Genomic DNA, 11302 nt, shown 5'->3' with positions numbered 1-11302 from the left:
AATCCTATGAGATTAATTGTAAGAAACGAAAGTTTAGGTTGATAACTCTGTCATTCTCCCAAAACTTAACTTTGTTTTATACTCCTGCTACTGTATTTCTTCTCCCGGAAACTTCAATTAAATATTTGTACTAAAAACTTTTTAGAGTATAACTGTAAAGACACTCTACTCGATGTTGAACTCTATTTAATCTGCAAACACGCAATATAAAAATGTTTATACTTTTCCCGCCCAAAATATGCCACGTGTCACTTCAAAAAACTGGAGCTTTATATATGTATAGATTTGTGATGTTTATTAAACTATTTTGTCTGTCCAATAAAATTTGGGAGCATCCACGATGGTGCGCTTTAGGGTGTCACACAATAGTGGACACGACCTTCTCCCACCGCCGGAGGAAAAAAAATAAACGTTTTCAGGGCGCTGCGGCTCGCGGCGCCGTGCAATAGGTCGCTGCGGTCAGCGTCCCCCTCCTTCTCCCTCAGCCCCGTCCCCGCCGAGTGCTCGGCGCGCCCCCGTCCTACCCCCCGCCGCGGCTGGACTTATCCAGCGCTATAGGGAGCTGCGGCGCCGCCGCGGCTGCCGAGGAGACGGCACCCTATAATCCTCCATGTCAACATCTTATTCTCCTAACCATTCACCTGCAATGAGGCGTCCAATAGCATTTTATTTATCTTTTATATTTATTTTAAGTTTTATTAGTATTTAAATATAATAAAATTGTAATTTATCACTACAAAATAAAAAAAAAAACTTCTTTTTATTGAAAGTCGAAAGTATATAATACCAAATACTTAAAAAAAACTACAATTTCAACGGCGGTTACGTGCCCAAATTTCTTCAACCATGTCGGACATGAGCCGAGCATGGTCTTGTTGGTTGCGGTTAAAGCTTGTGCCGCTAGAACCTCATTGTAGCCCATCAGTAATCCTCGAACTTGGGGTGGGGTTGCCGAACCAGATCAAGGTCCAGCTTCCTCATCGCGCCAATCGGTGACTCTTGTACCTTCGTCTTCGACTATCATGTTATGCAAGATGATGCACGCATACATGACATCGACAATGACTTCCTTGTAACAGAAACGCGCCGGACCATTCACTATTGCCCAACGCGCTTGGAGCACACCAAATGCCATCTCCACATCCTTTCGCGCAGCCTACCGCCGTTGCTCAAATAAAGCTCTTTTCTGATCCGTTGGGCAGCTGATCATCTTCAGAAAAATAGGCCACCTCGGATATATGCCATCGGCCAAGTGGTACCCCATATTTTTATTGTTTATGCATAATAATATACTACTTTAGTACTTAGTACTCCCCTCCGTCCTTCTATAGTAGAGGCGTTCTATTTTCAACACTCATTTTAGAAAAATGATACTAATAAATAATTAAAGTAGAAAGAAAGTAAAATAAAAGAGAGAATAATATAGAGAAGACTCTTACTATAATATAGATAGTCAATTTATTTCAATTTGTATAATTCAACAATTATATTTGCATATTAAACTACCTTTTTGGATTTTAATTTGTGATTAATTTTATTGTCATGCATGTTATGTTTCAGTATTGATACCCACATATATTTTTTTTTAATTCTTATATTATTTCTAATTTTATTTAATTTATTTATAGTTTCAAATCAATATAAAATATCTTAGTCCGTTAGTTCGTGTATAGTACGAGTGTAGTACTAACTAGTTTTATCACCCGTGCTATGCACGGGCCATAAATTTTTTAGAGAATTCTAAGATAAATGAAAAAAATATAAAATTAGATGATAAAAATTATAATTATGCTTGCTGACAAAGAATATATGTCTAATAATAAAAACATTGCAAATATCAATGACAAACCAATGAGAGTCTATAACCAGTAGAAAATGGTAGGAAGAAAGAAGAACAAATAAAAGATAAGAAAATTAATTACATTACATATAATCTTATAAATCTTTTCGGATGATAATTTCAACACTATTAATACAATCTTGAAGCGCAGGAAATATTACAAAACGGTTTACATGATGTCTAGAACTAAAGACTTAAGTTGTAAACTAACAGAAAAAGGTATTACTAATGAGGATCCCACAATATTTATGACTATGAATGTTACATGTATTCGATGTACATATTATAATAAACCGTCATTTCAAAGAATACTATATATATAAATAAAAAAAATTAATATATATTTCAGGTGCACTACAAAAACTAAAAAGGACTAAACCTTAATCAAAGCAGCTTCGGAAAGATGGAACAAATCTTGTTTCTAGTGCTTGCACTGGCATAAACGACACATACAATCTGAAAATGTAAGAAACATTTTACTGAATATAGTTTATTCAGTGTGGAGCCAAAATATTTTTAAACTCTGATTATATGATTTGGATTAAATTATATTTGGTTTAAGGATAGATCCGAAGAAAATCATGGTTTCTTCACCAAATCAGATCAATCAAATTCTCAAAGGTAACACAAATTTCACAACATAAATTTTTAATTACTCAATCAATGTATATGTTGTTTCAAAAAGTTAATTACTTATTACCCAGATTAAGCACTGAATCAGTAAGTAAATGCATGTTTAAAACTGTCGTTAATCGTTTCAAAGAATGGGCTAATTAAATCTGTAGCTATTTTTGTCGAATTCAAGTAAATTTCAAAATGAACAGAACTTCAGAATATAGTGAGGACATCTTAAGCTCTGCAGAACTGCATATTTAAAGATGAAGAACTTTACAAATACCAAGATGACCTTTGAGATTATACCACAAAAGGCTTATTTAAACGAGTAATGATAAACAATCAAATTTTGTACAACCAAAATAAGGTTGTATTAATAATTTGATGTATTAATTATATATTAAAATTATAAATATAGTATATGGATAAGTTAAAAAGACTTATTAGTATTTAACCTTATTTTTTATATTTATATTTGAATTTTCTTTCTATTATTTTTATAATTTGAATTAAAGTATGCACTAATTATATTTATAGTTCCAAAAAAATAAAAAAATAATACAAAAATCATAAATATATGACCACAACATTATGCACTTTCCATGTACTATATATGCATTCAAATATTTTAATTAAATGCATAAATAAACCTAACTTTTGTCAAATAAATTAGTTTTTGGTTGTACAAAATTTGGTCACATAGATTTGTTGTATTTAAATTGTTATTTCAGAAATTAAAAGGATGAATACCCCAGAGAATTTTCATCAAAATGCCTCAAAGAATTATAAACAAAAATAAGCAAAGAAATAAACAGATTATTTGCTAACTAACAGTTTGAAAGAGTAGATTAGATATCCTCCAATAACTTGTAAAAAAATTAACTCCACCTATGCCATGTTCTGGCCTTGCATATTAAAAGGATAGAGTAATTCCAAAGTTGTATCAACATAATATTTGCATGATTTTATCACATTAATCATGATTGTTTTTTCTCACAGGGTTTAGGGTTTAATAATGAGCTTATGCTCAGATTTGGTTAGAATGTTGGGCTTATAATCTTGCTAGAACTTCTTCTTCACATAGGTATTGCATTTGCTAAGGAAATTGGACATGGATAATATCAGTTTGAACATTAGGTGATCTTTGAAAATCAAAAGTGAGATTTATTTTAATGAGATATGGTCTAGAAGGTGCCATTGATTAGGGTAGGACTTGTACAACAAAGAGGTCTTAGAGCACGTGAGCAAGTTGTTCATTGACCATAGGTGATATCTGAAAATGGTGAAAAGATTAGCATTTAACCATAATAACTCCAGATATTGTTGGTCTAAAACCAAAAAATTGTCACTAAGGTAATCGTTAGGTTGACTTTTTTAATGGCTTTTATCATTACAAACAATTAAAATCGCATCATTCACTAATTGTCATGCTTCAGGTTAAAATGCTGATCTGCATTCTTATGGAGGTGACCCGTGGAGGTAAAATTTTTGACTGTGACTTTAATCTTGCAGGAAGAGTAATACACTTACAGAGGTACTTCTGCTATATACATTGAATCACTTATTACATGTGCAATCATATTTTTTTAACATATATCATAATTTCTTATGGCATTTGAGTGAATGATGGATTGAACATTGGAAATGCTTAGAATGTTGAGCTTGCATCTCTTAGTAGATTGGCATTTTTATTTTATTTAACTTATAACTTTAAAACTTAATTATAAAATGAAGGGACAGATAAACATTACAAATTCTTCTCATTCTTCTCATCTTACTAATATTTTCTGCCAAAAAAACATTTCATTTACAGATTACAGAGATATATAATGACTTCTGCAATTCATACAACTCTATTATCTAAATATCTAACTCACTGATGTGCAGGTATCTATCAATAATACAAGAGGGAAGTCCTAAACTTAAAGTTACAAAGAAAGGTAATGAGAGCATCCATTCATTATGTAAACCGTTTAGTAATGTTTCCTGCCAAAAACTATTTATGTAGAGTACTGATCTCAAAATGTTGGTCAGGATATAACCTCTGAAAAAGGCTAATGAAGTGACAAATAGATGGTCAGAAACAATTAAAAAATGACAGCATCAAATGATGAAGACATTACACAGGTGAACTCTAGAAACATTTTCATTTATATATGCCTACAAAGAATAATAATTTGAGACTGTTTTCACCTTTTTTTGGCAGCTAATAAGGTGCAAAAGAAGGCCAATGGAAGTGACAAAATGATGGTCAAAAACAATTCACAAATGACAGATGGTCAAACAGATGTTCTACACAATAGGAAAAAGCAATAAAAAGAGGTTAGAACTCTTTCAGTAGATATAAGAATACATATGACCACAGAATGATAGAGACTATAACATTTAAAATTTAATGTAAGGAATATCATAACTTAATCAACAGTTAAAGAGAATAAAAATGAATGATAGTTTCCATTTAAAAACAGAAACAATGAATGTATAGACCAGTGAAAACCATGTGTCTCATGACATATTATATAGAGAGAAGAAGCTTTAAATCTGAATGTAAGGAATACGCTATGTCTGATTTGGTAGAAGAGAAGGGGTGGGGGAGGGGGGGAAGAAGAAAACTTATCAGATGCTAGATGGTTATTTCTTCTTAGATGCTGAAGGTGTAAGTGTCTAAGAGTGGAAAACGATTACACCAAGGTATTTATAGAAGATGGGGCAAGCTGAGCATGCACTCATAAAGTTTTGTGCATGTTCCCCAAAAAGACATCATAATGACAAAAACCTTTCAAATAACACTTAATAGATAAACCCAATATATACCACATGGAGTATTATTAAAAGAGTAATGATAAATAACCAAATTTTGTACAACCAAAATAAGGTTATACTAATAATTTAATGTATTAATTATATATTAAAATATAAATATAGTAAGTGGACAAGTTAAAAAGACTTATTAGCATTTAACCTCATTTTTTATATTTATATTTGAATTTTCTTTCTATTTTTTTAATAATTTGAATTAAAGTATGCACTAATTATATTTATGGTTCTAAAAAAAATAAAAAAATAATACAAAAATCATAAATATATGACCACAATATTATGCACTATCCATGTACTATATATGCATCCAAATATTTTAATTAAATGCATAAATAAGCCTAATTTTTTGTCAAATAAACTAGTTTTTGGTTGTATAAAATTTGGTCACATAGATTTGTTGTTATTAAAACGTATTACTATTATGGGATGGGATTTAATATCTGCACAAAAATATAAAGATTGAAAATGAGAGTTTAAAGAAAGTATAAAAAAAACTGAAAATTAAATAGACAAAACGTATATATATTCATTCTTCAATAAAACTAAAACACACAACATTAAACATAACCATAAATTACTGTAATACTAAGTTTTTAGTAAAATTTCATTAAATGCTATAGCCAAACATATTTAGATTAAATAGAAAATAATGGCACATTCAATGACCTCACAAATTTAATGACACATTAAATGAGAAATTATTGAACTTTCTCCTATTTAAAAAGGCCTTTTCACAGGAATTCCAAGAGAAAGAAAAAAGAAACCCTAATTGGAGTCCAGCCGCCTCCCTCCTTCAAAGACAAAGAAAGAGAGTTTATGTAGAATGATTACAAAAGGGCACACATTAATGATGCACGCGTGAAGAGCTACACAAGTCTACAACCTGAACAAAATGGTAGGTAGAAAGAAGAGCAAATAAAAGGTAAGCAAATTGTATAGATTAAAGATAATCTTATAAATCTTTTCAGGGCAAACTTTTAACTCAATGATTATGTGTAGGAAATATTACTACACGGTTTACACTTTACACCATGTCTAGGTTTAAAGACTGAATGTATTAATAATGAGTATGCCTCAATCCTTTTTACTATGAATATTACATGTGCTAATCATAAACTTTTTTGTAAAACAATACTATAAAAATCAAAGGAAGAAATTTAATGTATAAGTTTTTTGTGTACCTTACAGGAACTAAGAGCATCCGCAACGCTGCGCGATACCGTGTCGGTCTCGTCTCGACGAGATGAGACGGCATCGAGACAGCGTTGCGGCTCCCGTCTCGTCTCGACGAGACGAGATGTCTCGACGCCCGACGCGTCCCGGCGAGGCCAGCCTCGAGCTGGCGAGACACGCGCCCGGCGCCACGTGGCGCGCGCGGGCGGCTGGCGTGACGCCCACTCGCCGACCCGCGAGTGGGCGTCGGATTTATGACGTCATAATTCAATTTTTTTTTAAAAATCAGATTTTTCAAAAAAAAAAAAAATTAAAAAAAAAACCGTAATATGACCGTTCAACGGTCATATCTTTAATTTTTTTTATTTTTTATATATTCTATATATACTCTTCTCCATTCTCCATTTTACACACAAACACACATCTATTCTCTCATCTCTCTTTCTTTCCTCTCCAATCACTTCTATAAAATCATTCATATATTTTTTTCTTCTCCCAAATTTAATTAATTATGGATCCATTTGAGCAAAATGCGTCGAATAATGGAAGAATCGCTAGAAGAAGATCGACGTAGGGAGGAGGAAGCCGCCGCGCCTTCTAGGCGACGCCGGACATATATCCACCATAACCGGGAGGAAGCCGCCGCAAGGTTGGAACGTGATTACTTCAGTCCGAACCCGGTGTGGGGAGATATCTACTTCCGTCGCCGTTTCCGTATGTCACGCCCGCTATTTTTGCATATCGTGAGTACATTGGTGGCACGGGAAGAGTTCTTTAGAGAAGGGTTCGACGCTATTGGCTGCCCTAGCCACACGACGCTCCAGAAATGTACTGCGGCGATCCGTCAGCTTGCTACTGGACAAACGGCGGATGCGTTCGACGAATACCTGCACGTCGGAGAATCCACTGGGCGACTTTGTTTGTTGAACTTCTGCAAAGGCGTCCGGGCAACCTTCACCACCGAATTTCTGAAGAAGCCAACCACCGCAGATTGTCAGTTTCTGCTCCGTCTTCACGAACAAGTGCACGGATTCCCCGGGATGCTCGGGAGTGTCGATTGCATGCATTGGCAATGGAAGAATTGCCCTGTGGCGTTGAGGGGGTCATACACGAGCGGCCACAAAGGCACCCACCCCACCGTTATACTCGAGGCCGTCTCCGACTACCGGCTATGGATTTGACATGCGTATTTTGGGGTCCCCGGCTCGAACAACGACGTCAACGTGCTCAACAACTCCGACCTCTTCGCTGTAGTTCTGAATGGTAAAGCGCCGACCATCAACTTCGTCGCTAACAATCGCCAGTATAAAATGGGGTACTATCTTGCCGACGGCATCTATCCGAAGTGGCCAACCTTCGTGAAGACGTTCAACAGGCCTGTGGACGAAAAGCAGTCTCTTTTTGCGCAGAAGCAAGAGTCTGCTCGCAAGGATGTGGAGAGAGCGTTCAGGGTTCTCCAAGCACGATGGAACATTATCAAAGCCCCGGCTCGACAGTGGTTTATGGAGAATATGGTCGACATCATGTATACGTGCATAATCTTGCACAACATGATTGTCGCCGACGAAGGACCTGAGGCGGGAAATTGGTTCGACCCTGAAACCCCGGGAAGCTCAACGCAAGTAGTCCGCCTCGAACGGGAGTGCATCCGTCTTTGCAAGAGCGGTTATCTATTCGGGCAAGGACACATGATTCTATCGCCCACGCCCAACTCCAGGAGGATCTAATGGAGCACATTTGGGCAAAATTTGGCAACCGTTAGATGATCGTCACTAGAGAACTCCTTCTTCTGCTTCTTTGCCTCCATTTTTTTTTATTTGAGTTTAAGTGTGCAATTTGTAATTTCTAGTTTTTTAATTATGTCTTTTTTATTTTTTTAGGTATTTAAATTGTAATTTTATTTTATTTATAATGAAGTGTGTTTTTTATTAATTGAATTTGTTGGAATTAAAAATAAAAAATGAAATTGAATGAATAGTTAAGAGATGGTTAAGAGATGGAGGGATGCAGTTGTTGTCTCTTAGTTAAGAGATGAGTTGAAAAGTACAGTGGGGCCCATGAATAGTGAAGAGATGAGACGGTTAAGAGACGGATAAGAGAAAGCGTTGTGGATGCCCTAAGGAGGACAAAAGCTGAATCAAAATAGATTTGTCAAGATGGAACAAAGATTGCTTCCAGTTCTTCTGCACAAGCATAAATAACTAACCATTATAATCTGAAAAAGGTAAGAAACTTTAAAACTGTATGATTTCAATTGAATTTCTATTTGCTTTAAGACATGGTTAGTAGAGAACTAAGTAACATATACACATTCAATTCCATGAAATAATACATTTTCTTGAACTGTTTTCTCAATACAGTCTGATTTGAGTTATATTCATCTATAGATTTCAATAATGGTTAGTGAAATGGATACTAATTAAATTATTAAGAAAATGATATACATTTTATTTTTTGAATGGGGTATTAGTAACAAACTATAATAACTCCTGAAAGTTTGCTTGGAAAATCTGTGTTAATTCTTTAAATGGAAAATGGGGTATTAGAAACAAACTATAATAATTTCTGAAAGTTTGCTTGGATTTTAACTAATAGTGTATTTAAATTTTCAGGTATCGATTGCAAAGAGGTCTAAAGGAGTATGTAATGGCTTGAAAGAATGAAATAAATACACAATGTAATAGTAAATAGTTGTTGGAATCTATGTCCGGTCAATGAACTTTGACCAATTATAATTTCAACGAGACATTTAATTTTGTAAAATTAAATGATATAGCGTCGATCTACGTTCGGAGTAGATGACCGTGGTATATTTATTTTCTCAAATCCGATTCCCGGTGAGTGAGAAATAATTGATTAAAGTTGTGCAAAATTGCAAACTTAATGAGCTATGAGAGAAGCTTAGGGAATAATTAAGATAGTTAATTATCCCACATTGAAAGTTACAACCTTATTAAACTAGTATTTAATAAGAAGGATTATTACATGTAATAATTATAGTCGACTAAGATGGGCTGTAAGAGCCCACACGCGCGCCGCCCGCCCCGCCGCGAGCCGCGAGCCTCGAGCCTCGAGCCCGAGCCCGAGCCCGTGCCCTTGTCCTTGGACTTGGACTTGGACTTGGACTTGGACTTGGACTTGGACTTGGAGCTTGGACTTGGACTTGGATCTTGGCAATTGGTCTTTGGGTGGTCTTTCGGCTTGTTCGTAGGCTTGGTGCTTGGGCCTAGTTGTGGGCTTGGTCCATGGCTAGTGGGTCTATTTCTTTTTAGACCACCACCGTTTCCACGTCAGCGAGCCAAGCGGGATGACACCTCGTCAGTATGACGCGGTAAGCCAACGTGGCTGACACGTGACAGTCCATGTCATGAACGAATCTAGAAGCTTCTAGATTCAGACTCTCAGCTCTGTAACGGCTTGCCATTCCATGCATTCTACACACATCAAACACTAGAAAGCATTCTGCATCATAAGCTCTCTCCCTCTCTGCATTGTTTTCTGTCGAAAGCTCTTCCCTCTCCTCCATCCAGTTCGCCGGAGCTCTGTTGATAGCGGTGCTGCTTCACCAGAGACGCAGCCGTTTTATCTTTGGGGACGAAACGCCAATCCGAAGAGCACTACCGGGATGTATCTCGTCTTGCGGAAAGAGGCCTCCTCGACTCGGCTATTTCCTTTTCCTACTGTTTATAGTTTCGATTTCTGTTTGTAATTTTCGTTTCAGTTCTTTTCTGTATTCCTTCTTGGGTTGTATTACGCCCGGTTATCTCTTGTAACTCCAGAAAAAACCAATAATCGCAAGACGAGATATAACTTGCTTTTGAAGGGATTTGGACCTAAAACTGAAACTAAAACTTTCGAAACTTTAATCACCTTTGCTGGAGATGTCGACTGAATCCAATACCGCCGCTGCCACCAATCCGGCCACCACCGCCGCCATCATTTCCTCCACCATGGCATCCACCACGATGATGCCAACTCTCGGGCTCTATCCATCTTCATCAACAACCCCTTGGGTGCACACTAATACCCAGGGGATCACTGGTGGATCCACCTCAAGTGGGTCGGTTGGTTCCACTTTTAGTGGTTCCTTCGGATCCTTTAATGGATCGAGTGTTGGGGCCTTCGGGTCTCATGCGAGTGTTGGAACCTTCGGGTTCAACATGGGCTTTGGCTCCTTCGGGACCAATGCTACCATGGCGGGCTCTACGCCCAACATGAATGGTGGGGGCTCTATGCCCAACCATGTTGTTGGCTTCTTCGGGGGCAACGAAATTGGTTCCTTCCAAGTGCTGGGGTTAGGAGCCCCTTGCACAACGGAAGACTTGTACAATACAAATAAATCAGACACGGATCTATTTGACCGATTATGCGATTAATCAATTCACATGTTAAACAGATAATTGCATGCTAGAACGCAAATAATTCATGCTCATAGAAAGTAAATCCTAAAACATGAATTCTACTGTTTAGGGTTACCGATATTGATTCTCCAAAGAATCGACGATTGCTTCCGCCTTCTCCACGATGATCTTCAATATTAGACCATGGATCTTCTCTCTGGTTCCCGAACTGTATCTCGATATCGGGGTGGGCTGATCTTATCAAAACACTAGGACTCGAATAAAAAAGACAGAAGAAATCCTTTTGGGAAAATGAGTGGAATTCGAAAATTCATACAGCTGGGGAAGCTGAAATTTTCGAAAATTATAAATAATGAAATTGTGATTATTCTGTCTCCTTTATTCTCCTATTTATATTAAGTTCTTTTTGGGCCCAGACAGGGATCTATGGAAGGTTTTGGATATGGGCTCCCCCAATTAGCTTTTTACTAATTAAATTGAACCCACAATTTAA

This window comes from Salvia hispanica, chromosome 4 (genome assembly GCF_029641045.1).
Source record: "Salvia hispanica isolate PSC_SH4W2 chromosome 4, Shi_PSC_v1, whole genome shotgun sequence".
Taxonomy (NCBI): domain Eukaryota; kingdom Viridiplantae; phylum Streptophyta; class Magnoliopsida; order Lamiales; family Lamiaceae; genus Salvia; species Salvia hispanica.
Note: the sequence above shows the minus strand (reverse complement) of the source record.